Raw genomic sequence first — 23890 nt, 5'->3', positions numbered from 1 at the left:
CAAAACAGGGGTTCTGCATATGCACGCCATGTTTCGCGTACGTGGGGGTGTAATTTCCCCATCTCGCGTATGCGAGTCCCTTGGACAAGGAAGCCTTCCCGCGTCGCGTGGTACTGCCCGCATACGCGAGCTTGTAAATTTCTCCATTTCGCATACGCATGCACACTTCTGTGTATGCAAGGCATCTGGGCAAAGCCCAGGGTCTGCGTCGCGTGTTTGTTTGTGTGCGCATGCCCATCAAAAGTGGTAAAAAGCTGTTAAGTTATGCAAAAATTACTTTTACACACCAAACTTCCAACGCGTATAACTTTTTCGTTAAAAATTATTTTTGATCCACTCTTCAAATGACATAAACTTCACGTATCTAATTTTTATTTGAAATAAGTTTGCCAAAATTTAAGGGTCCGGAAGCCAAGTTATGACCCACCAAAGTTGGTCAAAAATAAAGTTTTTACCAAAATCATCAAACCTCTATTTTTACCAACAACCTCAATCCAACCTAATGTTTTACACCCCAAAATAACATTAAACACATTCAACACAGTTTCATAATCATTCAATACCTTCCACAACATATCAATTCTTAATTTTAGCAATTCTATCCCAACAATCCTCAATCAAAACCATACAACTCATCAATACATCAACATTTACAACTCAAAATCATCATTCTCATCAATCATCATCAAGGGCTCATGACAACTCAAAATTTTTTCCAAATATCACTAAACTTTATCAAGTTCACATAGTTCAACCTATCCTACGGTCTTCTAGCCTATGTTTTCATGTTACATTATATATTATCCATGAAAAACTAAAATCATACCTTTGCCTATTTCTCCCTAAGCCCGGAATGCCACAAATATCACAAATTCCAACAATGTCCAAAGCACCAAACGCTCACCAAATAGAAATCCAGCCTCTAAGATCTGAATTCAAGCTCCCAACACTACCAATTTGCCTCCAGAACTCATAATTCAATATAATACCATATAAATATCACTAAATCAACATAGGGTTTGCTATACCAATAATTTCACAAGAGTTAGAGAACTTTCACCTTACCAACAGATGTTTAGGGCAAGACCCAGCAAGTATACATGGCTAATTTGATCTTAAATACCAAAATTTTTAAAATTAATGGGGTGAGCAGCTAGGTGAGTGGTGCGAAATTTCTAACCACAAGCTAACCGGCAAGTGCACTGGGTCGTACCAAGTAGTACCTCAAGTGAATGAGGGTCGATCCCACGAGAATTGATGGACTAAGCAACAATGGTTAAGTGATTTACTTAGTTAGACAAGCAGAAAATGGTGTTTGAGAGTTTAATTGCATAGACAGTAATTTTAGAATAAGAATAGCAAACAGTAAACAAGTTGTGAAATAATATATGGAGAAAATAGTTAAGGCTTCAGAGTTATCTATTTTCCGGATTGACTTTTCTTACCAACTATTTTAATCATGCAAGATTTAATTCATGGCAAACTATATATGACTAAACCCTAATTTCTTAAACCTTTTTAGTCTCCTCTAACTTTCATCAACCGCCAATTCCTTGGTCACTTAATTCCAATTAGAGGGTGAAGTTCAATTTCTAGTTTATATGCCACAAAAACCCTAATTACCCAAATATAAGAGGATTAAATGTCACGTATCCTGTTAAGTCCAGATAATTAGAAATTTAGGAGAATATGTTTTCAAGCTGTTGTTCAAGTAAAGAGCTTTTTCAAGTTATACAAGAACCCAATTAGAACAAGGGTCATACTTCCGTTCCACCCAAATTCATAAGATAAAGAACGAAAACAATTCTTGAATTATAAATCAGTACATGAATTAAAATAGAAAAATAATAGTATTAATCCATACAATAGACAAAGTTCCTAACCTTAACAGTAGAGGTTTAGTTGCTCATGGTTCAAAGAGAAAAACTAGGATTCAGCAAAACTGTAAATTGTAGAATGAGATAGAAGAGAAGAAGAGATCCCGAATGGATGATTTTTTCCCTTTTATATCTAAACTAAATAATATTTCTTTTCCTAATTATAAATAAAATAAAAGTTTAACCAAACTAAATTAATTGATTCTCGTAGCCTTTGGAACGCATTGGGGACCACTCCTTCATTAAGGTCCACGTTGAACTTGAGAATTTCTAAGTTCAGCGTGGAGGAGGTAGTGGCTAAACTTGTGCTTTTTCTTGGGTCCACGCTGAACTTGAGAATTTTCAAGTTCAGCGTGGAGTGATGCGCGTGACTTCCTTTGGTGCGTTGGACTGGCGCTGAACTTGAGAAAGCTCAAGTTCAGCGTGGAGGAGGCAGAGCAGAGTCCCTTGGAACTTCAAGCATTGGCGCCGAACTTGACCATTGTTAAGTTCAGCGTGGAGGTCACGTGTGCATTCCTTGGGAGCTTCTTCATGCTGGCGTTGAACTTGAATAACTTCAAGTTCAGCGTGGGGGAGGCAACTTACATTCTTCACTCTCTCTATTCTCTAGCCTTGACTTAAACTCCGTGAAATTTGTCCAAAATGCTACCTGAAATAAACAGAATTGCACACAACTCAAAGTAGCATTCATAATGGCTAAAATATATTAAATTTTGATTAAACTTAGCAATTCAAGTGCAAATTCACAAGGAAAAGATAGAAAAGATGCTCACGCATCACAACACCAAACTTGAATTGTTACTTGTCCTCAAGCAACCAAAATTAGTACATGATTAAGATGCGAATTTGCATGAGAAGTGGGAGTTCAGTTATGCTCATGTCTATTCTTAAAGTGGGGTTTATCTATTGTAATTCTGAACAGTTTTGGCATCTCACTCTCCTTTGAGTCAGAGGAATGTCACTGTCATTCGGGATTAGAATTCGGATTATATTATGAATTCTCTGATCTCTATACTCCATTTTAATCCTTGAACAAAGCATATATCCTTTACTTCTCAATGAGTTGGTGCTTTGCACCCTGAGTCTAGCCGTGACTTTAAATGTTCTGTCTCAATGGTTTGTTGACACAAGAACACCACAAGCACTTAACTGGGGAACTCTCCTTAAGTTCTGATTACTCTTTCAGCTTCTCCCAGACAGTGGTGCTCAAAGCCTTTGGCATACTCTGCTAAATGCATTTGGTCATGACTCTAAATATTCCGTCTCAAGGATTACTTGACACAAGAACACCACAAGCATATGACTGGGAAAACAACTCTTTGAGCTTTTAATCATGTCTGACCTCCCTAGTCATTGATGCTTAGAGCCTTGGACCTTGCTTTTTATTCTTCCCTTGCTGTTTCTTTTGCTTTAAGGATTAACTTTCACTAATTTTAGAAAATTCATAATGGTTCTCTAAATTCCTGTTCCTTATACATCAACATCCCTTAATTCAAATTCAAATATGCACTGTTGATATCATGCATTCAAAATCACATATAATACCACCACATCTAAGTAAATAAGACTACTCTTCAATATAAGCTTAATTGCTCATGCAATACATCACTTCTTTTTCTTTTTCTTTTTAGATTCAAGCTCAGCGAGCGGTACATGAGACAAACTTTTAGTACTTGATAAACCCATATTTCATGAGTTCTTTTGTGCTTAATTTGAGTGATTTATACAATCCTTCACCCACTTATTCACATTAATTACATGATTTTACTTACCCTTCCTTATTATGTCATATTGTGAAAAACATGTTTCCTAAGCTTTAAAATTAATTAATTTAATTACCTTTATTTCCATTCGATGCCGTGATTAGTATGTTGAGTAGTTTCAGATTTTCTAAGGCAGAATGACTTAAAGGATGGAAAAGGAAACATACTAAAATAGAAGGAGAAAGCAAAACGGAGCTTTAAGGAAACTGGTATCCACGCGATCGCATGGATGACGCGATCGCGTGCCAAGCACGAATCAGCAGCGACGCGGCCGCATGACTGACGCGACCGCGCGCCTTAAGCAGAACGCATATGACGCGGTCGCATGACTGACGCGACCGCGTGGCAAGGAAAAGCTCCAAATGACGCGACCGCGTGACCCACGCGGACGCGTGACAGAGGCCACGTATCAGAATTTACAGAATACGCCCCCAGCAAATTCTGAAGCCCTTTTTGGCCCAGATTCAAGTACAGACAGCATAGACCAGAGGTTATAAAGTGTGGGAATGCACCCATTCAAAGAGAGCTCGCATATTTTACTTTTCAATGATTTAGATTTAGTTGAGAGGGAGATTCTCTCTCTCTCTTTTAGGATTTAGGATTTCTTCTTGTTTTAAGAGTAACTCTGGATCCCAGGTTTAATGTTCTTTTATTTTAGTTTTACTTCTATTTATTTATTCCAACATTTGAATTGATTATTATAATTTGATTTAAGAATTCTTCCATGTTACAGACTGTTATTTGAATTAATGATAATTGAGGTATTTTCAGTTTATGATTGTTCTCTTCGATTTAAGTTACCATTGCTTCCCATCTAAGGATATTTTTATTATTCTAGCAATTTTACTTTTTCCCCTTTTGGTTCTGGTTAAGAATTTAGTAACTCAACAGTTATTAAACTCAACATAATTGATAATCGTTATCTTGCTAATTGAGCTGAACTTGAGTAATCCCAACCTTTTCTTAGGAAATAAATAGGATTCAAAGGTCAATTTAATTAGTCCCTTGACTTTCCTTGCCCTGGTACAGGTTGATCAAGTGGAGTTTAAATTCAACTTTCATTATAGTTGAGAGAGATAACTACGTTGGACCTCCAACTTCTCTTACCTTGCCAAAAGTCTGCTTTATAGTATTTATTTATTTTAGTTGCCATTTACTTTACTTGTCATTTAAATTATTTGATTCTCATCTTCTAAACCCCGATTACAACCTTTATAGCCAATAGTAAGAACATACTTCCTCGCAGTTCCTTGAGAAGACGACCCGATGTTTGAATACTCGGTTAACAATTTCTAAAGGGGTTTGTTACTTGTGACACCCAAAACATTTGTACGAAGGGATTTTTGTCGGTTTAGAGACTATATCTACAACGCAACTGTTTCTATGAATCTCTTTACTGGTAAAAATCTCTAACGTCAAAATGGCGCCGTTGCCGGGGATCTGCTAACGTGTGCCTTATTATTGGTTATTGTAAATATTTTTTCTTTTGCTTGTTTATTTATTTTTGTTTTTCCTTTTTATCTTTATTTGCTGCTATGAACTCTCACCCCTCTCGCTTTGAGTTTAGTTCTAATGTCGTTAAAGGAAATAGAAGTTACAGCAGGAATGTGTACCAAGGTCAGACCAATCAAGGATGGATGGAACCAAGAGGATCTAATCAACCCTTTTGGCAGCAACACCCTCCGAGATATCCTGGACAAAGACCATTCTACAGTTTATACCCAGCTGGAAGACATGGTGGACAACCTCGTAACTACCAACAAGCCCCACCCCGTGCATATAAACCATCCTTTCAACATAACCTCGAACCACCACACTCACAAGCTTCTCTTCACCATTCGCCACCATATGATCCATCCTTACCCCAATACCAATCCAATCGCTCACAATCACCACCACTTTCCTTTGTCGCATGTCCAAGTCCAGCAACCCGAGAAGCAGAGGATCGCCTAAGAGAAACAGTAATTAAATTTCAAACAACCATTAAACAACTGGAGCAAGCGATGATTCAATGGGCTTCTAGGCGCTCAAATATACAAGGATCAACCACAGCTCCATGTGGACAGCCCAATGAAGAGCAGAGCATGAAGGAAGTGCCAGAAACTCCAGTGGACAAGACAGAGCATGAATTTGTACTGGAACAATTAGAAGAAGCTGTCTTTGTTCAAGAAGAAGAGTTGGTTGAAGATCTAGGAGATGCTGAACTTCCATGGAATCCAGAATTGAGGAAAACTCCGTCCAGGATGCTATAGTTGATGCTAAGGAGGATGTTGTACAATCTCCAAGGCAAGTCGTTTATGAAGAATCAGACGGAATAATCCAAGAAGCAATTTCCCTTGATGATAATGCTCACAAGTCTAGCTCTCTTGGTGATGAACTTGCATCTGCAAGTGAATTCTCTGAGATAGAAGAATCTTCCCCAAGTGAATATGAAGATGATGCAGAGGTAGATTTCTCTCAACCTCCAATCTATGACTCAAGTGATGAGGAAGACACAAAAGACTTTGACCAGGACACAAATACATTTGAAGATCTTTGCAAAGAGGTGGAGGAATTCACAGAAGAGCACAAGGAAACGGAACTTGCAGAACCACCAAAAACACCTATCCCAAGGCCATTACCACCTAATACAAGCTTCAAGTGGGTACAATCCTTAACTTATAACTTTACTTATTCACTTGAATATGGTTTGCTTGAAACAGATGGCCAGCTTAGAGCTCTCTGCGGCTTTAAGAGTAAGAGGGAAATGGCTCGTACTCAGAGCTGGTGCACAAGGTTCAATAAGGTTCCACGCTTCACTTCGAAGTACACGGATTGGTATCATGCTCAATCACATGGATCACGGAAAACGTTTGGTCACCAAGGTGAGATTCTACTTTTTAACCCGCCCGAATGGAGACATGTAGATCAAGATGGAGGCGGATTTAAAAGCAAGGCTTGGAATCCTGGAGTTTATTCTGACATTTGTCATCCCGGGAGCCTAACAATATATTTAAAGCTGTTCGGAAGCTTTGCGTGCTTAGTTTGGGATCCCAGAGGCTATTGGCATTCCAAGCACTGGTGGAGATTTTTGGACGAATTTAAACATAAGCCACCATAACAGGATACTCATCCAATGTCCAACTTAAGGACTTTAACTAAAAGTGCTAGGTGGGAGACAACCCACCATGGTATGGTCGCTTCTTTTTCAATTTATTTTTTTTAATTGCTTTCATTTTTTCCTTTTTCATTTTAATTTATTAAACCTGGAATCATGCATAGCATTCATGATAATCATTGCATTCTGCATTTTTCATGCATATAAAAAAAAGGAGATGCACGACGCGACTGCATGCCCCATGCGATCGCGCCATATCGCGGAAAACACCACCCGCGTGACCGCATGACCCACGCGGCCGCGTGATATATATATCGGCGTAAGGATCCAACGAACAGAAAGTTAGGCTGAAATCGTGCGGCCCCTGTGCGTTTCGCACAAATTGGCCCACGCGATCGCATGCCCCATGCGACCGCGTCACTTGCACAATACCAATCCCACGCGATCGCGTCGCATGGATTGCACATCACCCCAAAAGGAGACAGAGAGTTGCGCTAAAACACCGCTGGAGTCGTGCGTTTAGCACAAATTCCAGCGGCGCGATTGCGCGACCCACGCGATCGCGTCACCCTTCTTTTCCCCCCTCTCATGCGATCGCGCACCCCACGCGATTGCGTCACTCCCATTTTCATCCCAACCACGCGACCGCGTTCCCCACGCGGCCGCGTGGATTCGAAAATATAACCCCCCAGCCCGCGAACCCTATCAGTCGCGAGCCCCCCACCCCCAATCCTCTTCTCCCTCTCTACTTCCTCTCCCTCCAACCACCCCCAGCACCACCCAGCCGCCACCACCGGCCACTCAGACGCCGCCGCCACCCTGGACGCCGCTGCCGCAACCTCCTCCCCTCCCTTCTTCTCCCTTCTTCCTGTCTCCTCCCCTCTCCACCACTGCCTCCGCGACCACCGCCCCCCACCGCCGGCCACCCAGCTGCGCCCCCCTCTCTCTCCACCACTGCCTCCGCGACCACCGCCCCCCACCGCCGGCCACCCAGCCACGCCCCCCTTCTCTCTCCGCCACCCACCCGCACCCCCCTTCTTCTATCACTAACCAAAAACCCTCGCCGCCACTGCCCCCATCAGCCGCCACCGCGACACCATGCCCCGCCACCGCGCCAGACGCCGCCGCAGCCCCTTCTTCCCCGTTCCACCCCTCCCGCCTACCAGGTTCCGCAAAACGCAACCCCCTTTTATCCGTTCGTCATTTTTCTGTACTTTTTTTCCGTTTTTGTTCATCATTAGGATAGATAGATATGCATTCTGTAGTGGATTTTTAGGTTGTTAGGTAGCTTAGGCTGTGGTTAGTGGATCTAGGTCTGTTTACTTGCACTGTTCCTATTTTTGTTTTATCATAACTGCAATTTTGCTGTCCCTGTGACCTCGTTCATATGCTTTGATTTCTTGCAATTGCTGCTTGTTACTCTAAATTTTCCTATTTCTATTCATTGCTGGTAACTGCAGCTAGTTTTTAATTCATATGAACTGCTATGATTGCTGTTTATTTATCGGAATAATCCAATTTTAGCCGGAATGCTGTCCAAATTTTTTAAATTTTTTTTTCATTCATGTTTTAGTTTGGCATTTCTGAACTCTATTTTACTCTGCTTTACCCAAACCATTTCATGAATGCTATGGTAGACATTCTTATCCTCTTTGATTTCCTGGTTCATAAACCGTATTTGTGATTCACTGATTCCAATTTTTGCTTTCTCTATTTCTGTTCGAATCAGCATCACCCTGTTTTCCTTGTTCGATTATGAGTACTTCTATTCTTACCTGTGAATCCTTGTTATATGGAATTTTTCTATTCCACTTACTCTAACCCGCACTTTACTAACTCACTAATTTTATTTACTAATTTCTTTTTCAAATTCTAACCATACTAACCCTTTTGATCTCTTTTCTGTTTATTTTCACTTTCCTCTAACTTTTTAACCATGGCATATTGATTATTTTTCTGTTTAACACAAATTCAATCACATTTCAATTACTCATTTTTCTTATTCTATTTCTCCCTTGCTGCTTTGAGTTTCCTTTGTTTAATTGCCTTTTTGCTTTCCCATTTTATCCATATCCTGATTTTCTATTTTTCAGGATGTCTGCCTCACAGAGGAAAGGCAAAGGCAAAGCTACTGGCAAGCGCAAGAGAGGAGATTCCTCCCAGTCCATCATTGCTCTAATGCATGATTCTTCATGGCGGGAGAAGAACTTCACACAGCAGGAAAAAGCTGACCAGCTGCTCCCTGCGACTGATCCTATAAAATTTGCAAACCGGTACTGTGAGCTGAAGTACCCGGCTTTTGCAAACTCCAGAAATCTATACCTGGAGCGAACTCTGAAGATTCCAGAAGCCCTCCAGCAGTACACCACTGATCAAATTAAGCAAAGGGGCTGGTTTTTTCTGGAGAGAACACTGACAGAGGTCAATTCATCTTGGGTACGGGAATTCTACTGCAACTACTATCTCACTACCCTAGATGCAGTGAACCTGAGAGGAAAACAAATTCTGGTCACTAAAGAGGCCTTAGAGGACATTCTCTGGCTCCCAGCCAAGTCCGATCAGCCTGATGGTTATTCAAAGGCTGAGGAGGACATGCGCCAGATGAAGTTTGATTGGGATGCCGTGAAGGCACGGATAGCTCTCGACCCGACAATCCCTTGGGAGATGGGTCAGGACACTACCATGCCTAGAGGGATCAAGAGAGTGTACTTAAACGATGAGGCTCGGTTATGGCATCAGATCTTGAGTAATTATGTGATGCCGAGTACTCACGAGACGGAGATCACGGCTGCTATGATCACCCTCCTTTGGTGTGTTCTGTAGGGTAAGGACCTTTATCTGCCACGTTTCATTCGGCATTATATGGCCAGGGTCCACATCCGAGGCACCCTCCCCTTTCCATATCTAGTTACACAGCTTGGCCGTCAAGCTGACGTGCCATGGGAGGATGCCGATGAGAGACCACCAGCAGCGGATTGCAGGAAGATCATTCCGCACAGCCGAAACTTCTTAGCCCTGGGCCATAGACCAGCACCATTCACTGCTACTGATGAGTCAGCCCCACAGTCTGCTGGACCCTCTTCCTCCACTGCTGCACCACCTACCCCTGCTACCACCACTGCACCTCCACCTGCCACAGAGCCCGTCTATCATCTGGTGCACCGCTTGTTCCGACGACTTGACCAGATGGAGCATCACAACAAGCGGCGCTATGAGCACCTAAAGCTGATGATACGATCCGGCGACATCCCCTCCGAGCCCGACACACCATCCGAGGCATCTGAGGAGGAGGCGGATGCGCCCGAGGCAGAGACCCATCCCCAGGAGGCAGCACCAGCCGCACCACAGGCAGTGGTCCCACATCAGATTGAGGCTGCGGATCTTGAGATCCCGATCCAGTCACCACCTCCTCCACAGCAGCCAGACCCTCAGCCCACCACCACCACTGCGACTCTAGCTACCATTCCTCCCAGTGATGACACTCCTTCACACCTGGCTTGATTGAGCATCGGGGACGATGCTTCCTTTTAAGTGTGGGGAGGTCGCCATCTCTGGCGTTTATTTTGGTGAACCACTACATACTTTTTCTTTTATTTTGGATATTTTTCTGTATTTTTCTCTTTTTCTTTTACTGTTATTTTCCGAGTACTTATACATTGCTTTTATGTATTTTTACTCTATTTTTGCATTTTGCATCTTTAGTTCATATTTTTAGTTATTTAGTTTAGTTTGCAATTCTGATTTATTAGTGGATTAATTAGTATAGTTTACCCTTTTTAGCATAAGATAGTATAGTTTAAAATTGAAAAATATAAAAAGGAAGTAAGCTAGAAAATTGAACATATCAGATTTAAATCCACAAAACTTGTATATAGCATTACATGATGTAGTTAAGCTGACAACATTTCATCAAGGAGGAACATTAAAACTTTAAAAGCCACCCTAAATAATTTTTTTATGAGAATAATGGGAATTTTTAACTAAACCTGCATACAATATATAATTGATATATGATGCTTGAGTTAGAGAACACACAGCCTGTGAGTCTTGAGCTTAAATTGTATGGTTGCATTCAAACCATAATTTCATTTCTGTGTGTTACATTTCTTTTTATTCTGATGTTCTTTCCTTTGCTTTAATCTATATGTCCAATTATAGAATATAGAATAGATACATACCAAGAGAATGATTGAGGCCATCATTTGATTTTAGCTCACTCATCCCAAATTAGCCTACCTTTTACATCACCCTTGTTAACCCCCTTGAGCCTTTTAAAACCCCTTTATTCTATTTAGCCAAATTACTAGCCTTAAGCAGAAAAACAAAAGAAAATCCCAAGTGAATCCTTGGTTAGCTTAAGATAGAAAATCATGAATAGAGTTAAATGTGGAAAACCTTTTGGGAACATGGATGATAGAAACAAAAAGGTAAGAGAAGTTAAAAGAAATAAAATAAATTTGGGAAGCATGTTCATGAAAAAAAAATCTAAATGATTCAATTACCATGTGCATTAAAAAAAAAGAGAGTTATTTTTCAGCATTTAATAAAAGGGGATCCAAAAGAAATTCCCCAATGCAAAATAAAAGCAATGCACATGAAATAGAAAAAGCAAAAAGTGAAACATGAGCATGTAACAATAAGTGGGAAATATGGGAAAATAGGTAAAGAGATTTTGTTTTACTAAATATGTATGTTAGGTGAGATCTTAGTCTAATTAAGGATTCACTTATTAGCTCACTTGACCCTATACATAAAATCCTTACCCTTACCTTGACCCCATTACAACCTCAATAAAGACCTCATGACTTTTTGGCATGACTATATTCTATAATTGTTGATTGGTTAGATGAAAAACAAAGCTATAGAAACTAAGAATAAAAAGAAAAATAGAGTGAATAAACCCAAGAAACACTGAGTGACTAGAGAGTAAACACAAAATCCAGTGAGGGTTCAATAACTTATCAACATATATCTGTGCTTAAATTTACTAATTGTTTTGCAAGTTTGTACAAAGTTTTCTTTCCCATCTCATTTGCTAAAATTCTTTATTATTTAAGGGTTGGCTATATATATATATATACATGACTCCTTAAGAATGTGAATTAACTTGGCTACATGTAAGCTTTTTATATGAGTGAATAAATTAGAGTTGCATGATGCATCATTCATTTAGGTAGTTGCATTTAAATTAGGTTGCATTGCATGACATTCCATCACTTTAGCCTTAATTATTTAGCATGAGGACATGCTAGTGTTTAAGTGTGGGGAGGTTGATAAACCCATATTTCATGAGTTCTTTTGTGCTTAATTTGAGTGATTTATACCATCCTTCACCCACTTATTCACATTAATTACATGATTTTACTTTCCCTTCCTTATTATGTCATATTATGAAAAACATGTTTCCTAAGCTTTAAAATTAATTAATTTAATTACCTTTATTTCCATTCGATGCCGTGATTAGTGTGTTGAGTAGTTTCAGATTTTCTAAGGCAGAATGACTTAAAGGATGGAAAAGGAAACATACTAAAATGGAAGGAGAAAGCAAAACGGAGCTTTAAGGAAACTGGTATCCACGCGATCGCATGGATGACGCGATCGCGTGCCAAGCACGAATCAGCAGCGACGCGGCCGCATGACTGACGCGACCGCGCGCCTTAAGCAGAACGCATATGACGCGGTCGCATGACTGATGCGACCGCGTGGCAAGGAAAAGCTCCAAATGACGCGACCGCGTGACCCACGCGGACGCGTGACAGAGGCCACGTATAAGAATTTACAGAATACGCCCCCAGCGAATTCTAAAGCCCTTTTTGGCCCAGATCCAAGTACAGACAGCATAGACCAGAGGTTATAAAGTGTGGGAATGCACCCATTCAAAGAGAGCTCGCATATTTTACTTTTCAATGATTTAGATTTAGTTGAGAGGGAGATTCTCTCTCTCTCTTTTAGGATTTAGGATTTCTTCTTGTTTTAAGAGTAACTCTGGATCCCAGGTTTAATGTTTTTTTATTTTAGTTTTACTTCTATTTATTTATTCCAATATTTGAATTGATTATTATAATTTGATTTAAGAATTCTTCCATGTTACAGACTGTTATTTGAATTAATGATAATTGAGGTATTTTCAGTTCATGATTGTTCTCTTCGATTTAAGTTACCATTGCTTCCCATCTAAGGATATTTTTATTATTCCAGCAATTTTACTTTTTCCCCTTTTGGTTCTGGTTAAGAATTTAGTAACTCAACAGTTATTAAACTCAACATAATTGATAATCGTTATCTTGCTAATTGAGCTGAACTTGAGTAATCCCAACCTTTTCTTAGGAAATAAATAGGATTCAAAGGTCAATTTAATTAGTCCCTTGACTTTCCTTGCCCTGGTACAGGTTGATCAAGTGGAGTTTAAATTCAACTTTCATTATAGTTGAGAGAGATAACTACGTTGGACCTCCAACTTCTCTTACCTTGCCAAAAGTCTGATTTATAGTATTTATTTATTTTAATTGCCATTTACTTTACTTGTCATTTAAATTATTTGATTCTCATCTTCTAAACCCCGATTACAACCTTTATAGCCAATAGTAAGAACATACTTCCTCGCAGTTCCTTGAGAAGACGACCCGAGGTTTGAATACTCGGTTAACAATTTCTAAAGGGGTTTGTTACTTGTGACACCCAAAACATTTGTACGAAGGGATTTTGTCAGTTTAGAGACTATATCTACAACGCAACTGTTTCTATGAATCTCTTTACTGGTAAAAATCTCTAACGTCAGTACTGAAGGTAAATAACAAAATTAAAAATAGCAAAATTAAACTAAAACCTAGGAATGAAAACAACCAAAGATCATGCAGACGTTCAAGTAAAATAGCAGAAAATAGGAATATAACATAATAAGAACGGAAGGAAATATAGAATGAAAGGAACTCAACCACCTCAGTTATCCTAGTGGCCGTCTCATTCTTAAAGCTGTGCTGCTCCGTGAAGATGATTCGCCTCCCTTTGATGCCATAAAAATAAATAGAAAAGCCATAAGCGAAGCAACAATACCAAACTTTAAAGTTTGCTTGTCCTCAAGCAAAGAAGAACTGAAAGCAGGAAGGGACATGAAAAGATGTACGGAGGAGTAAAAATAAATATTATTGCAAAAGAAGAATAAAATGATAAAAAGATAAGAAAGAGTAAAATAATTAAAATATATATATATATATATATATATATATATATATGGTAGGGGATGAGAGGGGTTACATATATTAATATATGTAAGGGTGGGGAGGTCACGGATGCGGGGAGGGATCAGGAAAGGTGGGTGAGATTTGGTCAAGGGAGGGGGGGGGGGTAAAGGCACACTGAACTTGAAGGGAGCAAGTTCGGCGCCACTGCTTGGCGTATGTGCTCTCCTTTTTTTACGTCATTCTCCACACTGAATTTGGAATTTTTTAAGTTCAGCGTGGGCCTTCCAGAGCCTCACACCCAATTTGTACGCACACTTCTACGCTGAACTTACAAAGGATCAAGTTCGGCGCTATATGCTTCTCACTTTGCATGTTATTACGCCGCTTTCCACGCTGAACTTGGGAAATTCCAAGTTCAGCGTGGACCTTCCAGAATCAAATTTTCTTTTTATATGCATGCACGACGCCAAACTTGGAAATCCCAAGTTCGGCATCAACCCTCTCCAGGGTGGGCAAAAATTTTCTAAGTGTCCGGTTCCTATTCTAAAAATATCTACATGATTAAAACACACGTAAAAAAAAGGAAAAATAGTAAAAACTCAATAAAAATCAAATAAATAATAAAACCAACACAACGGAAAATAGACTAAGGATACAAAACCATCGGGTTGCCTCCCGACAAGCGCTTCTTTACTATCACTAGCTTGACAGTCAGCTCCTCTAAGGAGGAGGATCATATGGGCTCAACTCTTCACCCCTCACTGTGAACTTCTTTCCTGTGCTCCCATTGATCAACTCTATATGCTCAAGAGACAGGATCCTATTCACTGTATGAGGTAGGATTGGACATGTAGTGAATACCACTTTCATTCCTGGGGAGAAGTCTTCAGTGGGAATCTTTTTGTTTCTCCATCCCCTAGGTACTTTCTTCTTTTTGGGAACCTCCTCCTTGGTGGATGATGCCTTTCCGACACCAAACTTAGGTTTGATGTTAGGAGGAATTTTATTGATTGTCACTAAAGGAGGTTTGAGCTGTAGATTCTGTTGTGCATCATCAGGAAGGTTTGGATCAATAAGCTCAGTCTGCATGCACCTCTCTTCTTTACCTGCTGAATGCATATCCTTGAAGACATGAAAGACCAGTTGCTCATTATGTACTCTAAGCACTAATTCACCCACTTCTACATCAATTAGAGCTCTCCCAGTGGCTAGGAATGGTCTTCCTAGAATTATAGAGGCATTCTTATCCTCTCCCGTGTCAAGAATCACAAAATCTGCTGGGAGAACGAACTTACCCACTTTGACCAAAATATTCTCCACTAATCCATATCCAGGCTTTATAGATTTATCTGCCATCTGTAATGCTATCCTTGTGGGTTGTGCCTCTCGGATTTACAACTTCTTCATCATAGACAAGGGCATTAAATTTATGCTTGCCCCTAGATCACATAGGGCTTTCTCAAAGGTGGTGCTCCCAATGGTACATGGAATTTGAAAGCTCCCTGAATCTGGCATCTTCCTTGGCAAGTTATTCTGAATTATGGCGCTACATTCCTTAGTCAGGACCATTGTCTCATCTACCTTTAAAGGCTTCTTCTTTGATAACAGCTCCTTCATGAATTTGACATAGAGATGTATTTACTCCAAAACCTCAGCAAAAGGAATATTGATTTGCAACTTCCTGAAGACTTCCAAGAACTTTGAAAACTGCTTGTCCTTGGTCTCCTTTTAAAGTCTCTGAGAATATGACATTTTAGGCTTGTACTCAGGTGCCTTAGGCAATGTAGGATGAATGTCAAGAGAGTCTAAGAATGGATTATCTGCACGCTTTGGAGGGACGTGCTCTACTTCTTCCTTCTTCTCCTCTGGAGCTTCTTTTTCAACTAGCTCCTCATTAATTTGTGCTTCAGTACTTGCCACTTGTCCACTTATCAAGGTGATAGCCTTGCATTCCTTTCGTGAATTTGGAATTGTGTTACCAGGAAGGCTATTAGTGATCCTCTGATCAATTTCATCAAACTTTTGTGGCTAATTGACCCATCTGAATCTCCAAGTTCTTGATTGATGTTCTGGTTTCATGTATAAAGCTTGCCATTAGTGCTTCCAAATCAGTGTTCTTCTCACACTGAGGAGTTCCTTGCTAAGATGACTGAAACTGGTGGTTATTGAAATTGTTCTGATGGAAACTGCCTTGAGAATTATTATTAAAATTCTGTGGCCTCTAAGGTTGCTCTCTCCACCCTGAATTTGGGTAATTTCTCCACCCCTGATTATAAGTCTTAGTATATGGATCATTATTAGGGTTTCTAGGAACACTCCCTATGTAATTGACCTGTTCAGAAGAAGATGGAGCATAATCATAATTCTCATTTTGCATAAAATTACCTGTCATGTAATAAGGGACCTCTTGAGGTGTATTTTGGGTGTTGACAACTGAAACTTGCATTCCACTCAACCGTTGAGTAATTAGATTTATTTGCTGAGACAAAAGCTTGTTTTGAGCAAGAAGAGCATCAACAGCTTCCACTTCCAAAACGCCTCTCTTCTGAGAGGTCTCAGAGTTCATAGGATTCCTGTTGGAGGAATATAAGTATTGGTTGTTAGCAACCAACTCAATAAGCTCAGTGGTCTCCTCTGATGTCTTCTTCATTTGCAAAGAAGTGCATGCAGAATTATCTAGGCGCATCTTGGACATTTCACATAAGCCCTTATAAAAGATATCCAGATGAGTCCATCTAGAGAACATGTCCGGAGGGCATTGCCTAGTCGGTAGCTTGAATCTCTCCCAAGCTTCATAAAGGGTCTCACCATCTTTCTGTCTGAAAGTTTGAACCTCCGCCCTTAGCTTAGTCAGCTTTTGAGGTGGAAAAAATTTAGTCAGAAATCCAGTGACAACCTTATCCCAAGTATCCAGACTCTCCTTGGGTTGAGAATCTAACCATAGCTTTACTCTATCCTTCACAGCAAATGGGAAGAAGATGAGTCTGTACACCTCAAGATTCACTCCATTGGTCTTCACAGTATCACAAATCTGCAGGAAATCAGTGATAAATTGATTTGGATCTTCCTGAGAGAGTCCATGATATTGACAGTTTTGTTGCACAAGAGTAACCAGCTGTGGCTTCAGCTCAAAATTATTTGCAGCTATAGGAGGCACCACAATACTTTTGCCATGAAAGTCTGCATTAGGAGCAGTGCAAGAGCCAAACACTCTTCTAGGTTGCTCATTCTCATTCAGATTTGCCATATTGGCATTAGTAGCATTATTATGATCCATGTTAGACTTTGCAGCCTTGTAAAGTCTTGCTTGTTGCAAACGCCGCCTGAAGGTCCTTTCAAGTTCAGGATCAAAGTCTAAAAGAGATTTCTTGTCCCTGTTCCTGCTCATAAACAAACAGAAAACAAAGAAAAGTAGGAATCCTTACGTCAGAGTGCAGAGAATTCCCAGTGAGGTAACCTGTGGAAAAGAAATAAAATAAAATAACTAAATAATTAAAGCAGTAGAATTTTAAAAATTATAAGAAAAAATGGGAATGAAAATTTCAAAATTTATATAAAAAAAAAAACAAAAAAAAAACTAAGGGACACCAAACTTAATTTCAGGAATTAAGAAAAAAATAAATATATGATGCAAATTTTTTTTTAATTAAAGACAAATAAAATACACTAATAAAATATAGAAATAAAAAAATAATGGAAAGAAAGAAAAAAAGAAAAAAAAAACGAAAATAAAAGAACTAATGAAAGTTAAAAAAAAAAAAAAATAAGAATTAAAGTTAAAGAAAAAGAATGAACGATGACAGGGGGAGGAGGAATTACTAACGCCAAAAAAAAGGAAAAAGAATTAAAAGAACATAAAAGAAACGGAAAATAAAAATTAATAATGCTAACAGAAATTAATTAAAGGTTAAAGTAAAAACACTTATAGAAATAGATCAAGCAAAATTAAAGCAAAAACGCCTAATCTAAGCAATCAAACAACTGGTAGTTATCAATCACAGTCAATTCCCGGCAACGGTGCTAAAAACTTGGTACGGAATTTATAACCATAAACTAACCGGCAAGTGCACCGGGTCGTACCAAGTAGTACCTTGATGAGTTCATATTTTTCGGTATATTTTGGTTTGATTTGAGTGGATTTCATCATATAAACCCACAATTATTCACCTAAATAGCATGGGTTTGTGTTTGATCCCTAAATTGAACTTAAATGTGAAAACATGTTATTTTGTGCTTATTTTGACTAATTTTATTCTATTTACCTTCCATTTGATACCTTGATGTTGTTTGTGAGTGATTTCAGATGAATAAGGTAGGAATGGCTTGGTGGGAATGGAAGAGGAGCATGAAATTGGGAGAAAGCATGAAAAAAACAAAGGAGGAGAGCGTAGCCATGCGTGCGTATGCACAAGGATCTGTGCGTACGCACAAGGAGGAAATCAGCACGCGTGCATGCGCACAACCCTCTGTGCGTACGCACAAGAGGAAATTCGGCGAAGTGTGCGGACGCACACATCTGTGCGTCCACACAGGTACCAGCGCATGCCTCCATTAAAAAGTCACGTGCTGCGCAGTTTTGAGGGTCTCTAGGCCCATTTCTGAAGTGCTGAAGGCTGGTTTGGGAGGCTATATTAAGGGCATATCAACACATAACAAAGGGATCTCACTTGTAGGGTAGAAATACATAGTAGGAGTAGGAGTAGTGTAGATTAGGAAATTCTCTCTTAGGGTTTTAATTAGGGCTTACAGCATTTTATACTTTAAGTTTAATTTTGGATTCTAGCAATTGCATTGTAAGTATTTCTTTAATTTCTCTTTTAATTACATCACTTGTTCTACACTTTCATCTATTTCAATTTCTCTTACCAATTTATATATAGTCTTGCAATTTTGGATTTCTAGTTGGTTAATTTGGTGTTTGATGATTATTGCATGTTTGTTTGAGTTGCTTTTATTGATTTTGAGCATTTGTGATTGATAGCTTTCCTTAATTTACCAATTTTTCCATGTTTTATGTTTATGCCCACTATATGTTTGATGAAATGCCAATTTTGATTATGGGGTAAGTTCCATCCCTTGGCTTGGGAGAAATGAGTGTATGGATTACTAGAGCCATAATGTCCAACATTTAGTGATAATTCCTGGGTTGTTAATTGTTCTTGTTCCCACTAACGCTAATTTGTTGCTAAGTTAATTGGCAAGCAAGCTAGGATTTGTGGGTTAAGAACACTTATGCTCATTTAACTTACTCTCCGATGTGAGGGTTGACTTAGTGAGATTAATCCATCATAATTATCATAGTTGTGGTTATGGCAAGGAAGGGATTCCATAACTCATCCCAAGTCAAGGTTTCATTTATGTTTTAAACCACTTTTCCATCAATTTTGAGTCTTACTTGTTTATATTACATACATAGTTCTTTTGTTCTTTTATTACTTCATTAATTGCAATTTTGTCTAGTTCTTTTATCTCTTTATTTGTTTGCTTCCTTATCATTGAAAACACCCTTGTTTCCCATAACCAAAATTGTGTGCACTCTTTGGCATTAGTTCCTAGGGAGAATGACTCGGGACTTAAAACTCCCGGTTATTTTATGTTGATTGTGACATCTTTAAGATTATAATTTGATTGATGATCAATGGTTGGGTTTGGACTATACTGGCAACGTCAATCCTATTTTTAGTGTGAAAATCCAAACCCGTGCTATTGGTCATTTGTCATACCTCAAGTGAATGAGGGTCGATCCCATGAGGATTGATGGACTAAGCAACAATGGTTAAGTGATTTACTTTGTTAGACAAGCAGAAAATGGTGTTTGAGAGTTCAATTGCATAGACAGTAATTTTAGAATCAGAATAGCGAACAGTAAACAAGTTGTGAAATAATATATGGAGAAAACAGTTAAGGCTTCAGAGTTATCTATTTTCTGGATTGACTTTTCTTACTAACTATTTTAATCATGCAAGATTTAATTCATGGCAAACTATATATGACTAAACCCTAATTCCTTAGACATTTTTAATCTCCTCTAACTTTCATCAACCGTCAATTCCTTGGTCACTTAATTCCAATTAGAGAGTGAAGTTCAATTTCTAGTTTATATGCCACAAAAACCCTAATTACCCTAATATAAGAGGATTATATGTCACGTATCCCATTAAGTCCAAATAATTAAAAATTTAGGAGAATATATTTTCAAGCTGTTGTTCAAGTAAAGAGATTTTCCAAGTTATACAAGAACTCAATTAGAACAAGGGTCATACTTCCGTTCCACCCAAATTTATAAGATAAACAACGAAAATAATTCTTGAATTATAAATCAGTACATGAATTAAAATAATAGTATCAATCCATACAATAGACAGAGCTCCTAACCTTAACAATGGAGGTTTAGTTGCTCATGGTTCAGAGAGAAAAACTAGGATTCAGCAAAACTGTAAATTGCGGAATGAGGTAGAAAAGAAGAAGAGAGCCCGAAGGGCTGATTCTTTTCCCTTTTATATTGATAAACCCCATTTTTAGGGTTTATCTTGTGCTTAATTTAGTAGATTTTATCCATTATTCTCACGATTATTCATATAATTCGCATGTTTTATATTTTCCTTCCTAATTTTGTACTATGATTGAAAACATGCTTCTTCGGCCTTAAATTTGCTAATTTTAATCTCCTCTTATTACCATTCGATGCCGTGATATGTTTGCTGAGTGTTTTCAGGGTTTATAGGGCAGGAATGGCTTAGAGGATGGAAAGGAAGTATGCAAAAGTGGAAGGAACGCAAGAAAATGATGTTTTGAGAAGCTGGCAGCGACGCGCACGCATGGGCGACGTGTACACGTGACCAGTGTAGCAGACGAGCGACGCGTACACGTGAACAGCGAAGTCGCACAGCAATGCATATACGTGACTGACGCGTACGCGTGACAAAGCGTCACGTGCTGCATTACACAAAGGACGCTGGGGGCAATTTCTGGGCTGCTTTTGGCCCAGTTTCAAGCCCAAAAGTGAAGCTTAGAGGCTGTAGAGTGGAGCTGGATGGGGGCATGAATCATTCAACACTTCATTCACATTATTAGGTTTTAGATGTAGTTTTCTAGAGAGAGAAGCTCTCTCCTATCTCTAGGTTTTAGGTTTTTAGTTCTATTTCTTCTTCAATTCAGATTTCCATCTTGCTTTATTCTAGTTTCTATTCTACATTTTACTATTCTAGCACTTTAGTTTATCTTCTCTTGTTGATTTATTTATTTTCCAATTTGGTTTATGAACTCTTGATGTTAGATTCAATTTTCATATTAATGCAATTTATGTTTTTCATATTTATGATTGCCTTCTTCAATTTGTGTTATTGATGCTTGCAATTGGTTATTTAGATTTTATCATCCCTTATTAATTTTATATGCTTTTATCTTGTGCCTTCCAAGTGTTTGATAAAATGCTTGGTTGGGTTTTAAATTAGCTTTTTGTATTCTTAGCTTGGATTGAGTAATTAGGGACTCGTGAATTATCAATGTCTCTTATTGGTTAGTGATTGAAAGTTGCTAGTTGGCTTGAACTTCACTAACTCTAGTCTTTGATTAGGATTTGTGAGCTCAAGTTGAATTGCTCAATTGACTTACCTTCAATTGTTAGAGGTTAACTAAGTGAGAGTAAAAGGCAATTATCATCACAAGTGACTATGATAATGAGGATAGGAATTCCAATTATTAATCCTTGCTAGGACTTTTCTTAATTGTTAGTTTACTTCCTCATTATTTACATTTCTTGTTCAATAATTAAAAACCCCAAAAAGATACTTTTCCATAACCAATAGTAACACACTTCCCTGCAATTCCTTGAGAGACGACCCGAGGTTTAATACTTCGGTTTATTTTTATTGGGTCTGCTTTAGTGACAAACAAAGTAAATTTTGATTGAGGTTTAATTGTTGGTTTAGAACTATGCTTGCAACGAAATTTCATTGAGAGATTCTTTACTGACAATTTTCCTGCGTCATATATCTAATCCTAATTAATGTAAAATATATTTTCTAAACTAAATAATATTTCTTTTCCTAATTATAAATAAAATAAAAGTTTAACCAAAATAAATTAATTGATTATCGTAGCTTTTGGAACGCATTGGGGACCACTCCTTTATTAAGGTCTATGCTGAACTTGAGAATTCCCAAGTTTAGCATGGAGGAGGCAGTGGCTAAACTTGTGCTTTTTATTGGGTCCACGCTGAACTTGAGAATTTTCAAGTTCAGCGTGGAGTGATGCGCGTGACTTCCTTTGGTGCGTTGGACTGGCGTTGAACTTGAGAAAGCTCAAGTTCAGCGTGGAGGAGGCAGAGCAGATTCCCTTGGAACTTCAAGCATTGGTGCCAAACTTGACCATTGTCAAGTTCAGCGTGGAGGTCACGCATGCATTCCATGGGAGCTTTTTCATGCTAGCGCTGAACTTGAATAACTTCAAGTTCAGCGTGGGGGAGGCAGCTTACATTCTTCACTCTCTCCATTCTCTAGCCTTTGATTTAAAATTCGTGAAATTTGTCCAAAATGCTACTTGAAATAAACAGAATTATACACAACTCAAAGTAGCATTCATAGTGGCTAAAATATATTAAATTTTGATTAAACTTAGCAATTTAAGTGCAAATTCACAAGGAAAAGATAGAAAAGATGCTCACACATTAATGAGGAAATGAGACTTACATACCACTTTGTTATGATGAATTCGAAGAGCTTAACGCGGTGGTCACGTGGCTGCAGACGGTGCAGCGATCGGAGCTCCGGATTGAGAGATATATGTGATTGAAATTGAATAAGGGTTTGGGTTAGGGTTTCCTGGTTGTGGCCTCCTCTTCAGCGTGATTCCATTTGATTTTTGGGGAAAGAGAAGCAAAGTTATGCCTTTTATATGATGAGCTTTGGATTTGGTTTGGGCTCGGTCCATCCGGTTTGGCCCAACAGCCCTATTTTTGGCCAAATTCTTTAAAATTAGTGTCAAAATTCATGTTTTTAATATTTTTTCCTTTTTATATTTATGAAATTTAGTTTTCTAATCTCTTTGATTAATAATTAATTTTTGGCTAATTATTTACTAATTACGTGGGGTTTACAGCTCGACTGTTGATATCGATAATGATCTTAAAGAACAAATGATTGTTCTTCGAAAACAAACTCATTCTCAATCTAAACCAATAAACATGTGAGTTTTCCAATTTAGTTTTCTTTTGCAATCATTGAGTTAATGGTTTGCACTGAAATTTGTTAATTTTTACTGTATATTAATTTTTTCATTGTTTGCCATCATTAGAGTGCCACTACAAATAATTGCTCCTTTAACAGAAATTCCTGTCTCTAGCCCTCCACCTAGTGAACAAAAAATTGCTGTGCAGTCTCCAACACAAGAATCTCTGCCACAAAAACCTGTTAAAGCGTAAGTTCTAGTTAAATTCCATATTGTTGCATAATTCCTTTTTGGTGCTTTCTTTTATAGTTCTTTTTTGTGTAATCGTACAGTCCTCCACAAATTAAATAACCTATTGTGAAATCTCCTACAAAGGAATATACGGAAGAACAACCTCAACAAGAATCTCACGAGGAAGCTCTCAAAAAGGAAACTCAGCATGTAGCTCTTCCTAATGTTTAAGTTCTATTTAATAAAATTTCTTTTTAATATTTTCTGTGCATTCGTAAACTATTTTATGTGTAATCATGAAGTTATCCACAGGCTCAAGACTTGAAAGCTAGAATAATGATGGTTGCTAATGCTGCATTGAAGAATGATTTTGGGACACCATCATTTAGCCTTGGTTTTAGTCAATCAAGTGATGAAGCTACAATTACCCAAGAGGGTGAACCACCAGCTAAAATGGAAAAATCTCAACATAGCCCAGTGTTGGTGGAAGAGTTGGAAAACTTGGTTGAGGTGATGGATATTGGGGTTGTAGCAGCATTGAAATATGCTATGGAGGAAAGTCCCCCACGAAAA

At 38.6% G+C, this 23890-nt stretch overlaps 1 non-coding gene across 1 annotated transcript; it reads left to right on the top strand.

The window, feature by feature from the left end:
* Positions 1 to 16659: 16659 nt before the first annotated feature.
* LOC148550764 (small nucleolar RNA R71) lies at positions 16660 to 16765 on the top strand. The gene has a single exon (XR_015893123.1). It is a non-coding gene; the product is annotated as a small nucleolar RNA R71 (small nucleolar RNA).
* The last annotated feature ends 7125 nt before the right edge of the window (positions 16766 to 23890 follow it).

Source organism: Arachis ipaensis, chromosome B7, assembly GCF_059453495.1.
Source record: "Arachis ipaensis isolate K30076 ecotype BB chromosome B7, ASM5945349v1, whole genome shotgun sequence".
NCBI classification, from domain to species: domain Eukaryota; kingdom Viridiplantae; phylum Streptophyta; class Magnoliopsida; order Fabales; family Fabaceae; genus Arachis; species Arachis ipaensis.
This window is presented reverse-complemented; position numbering and strand designations above follow the sequence as displayed.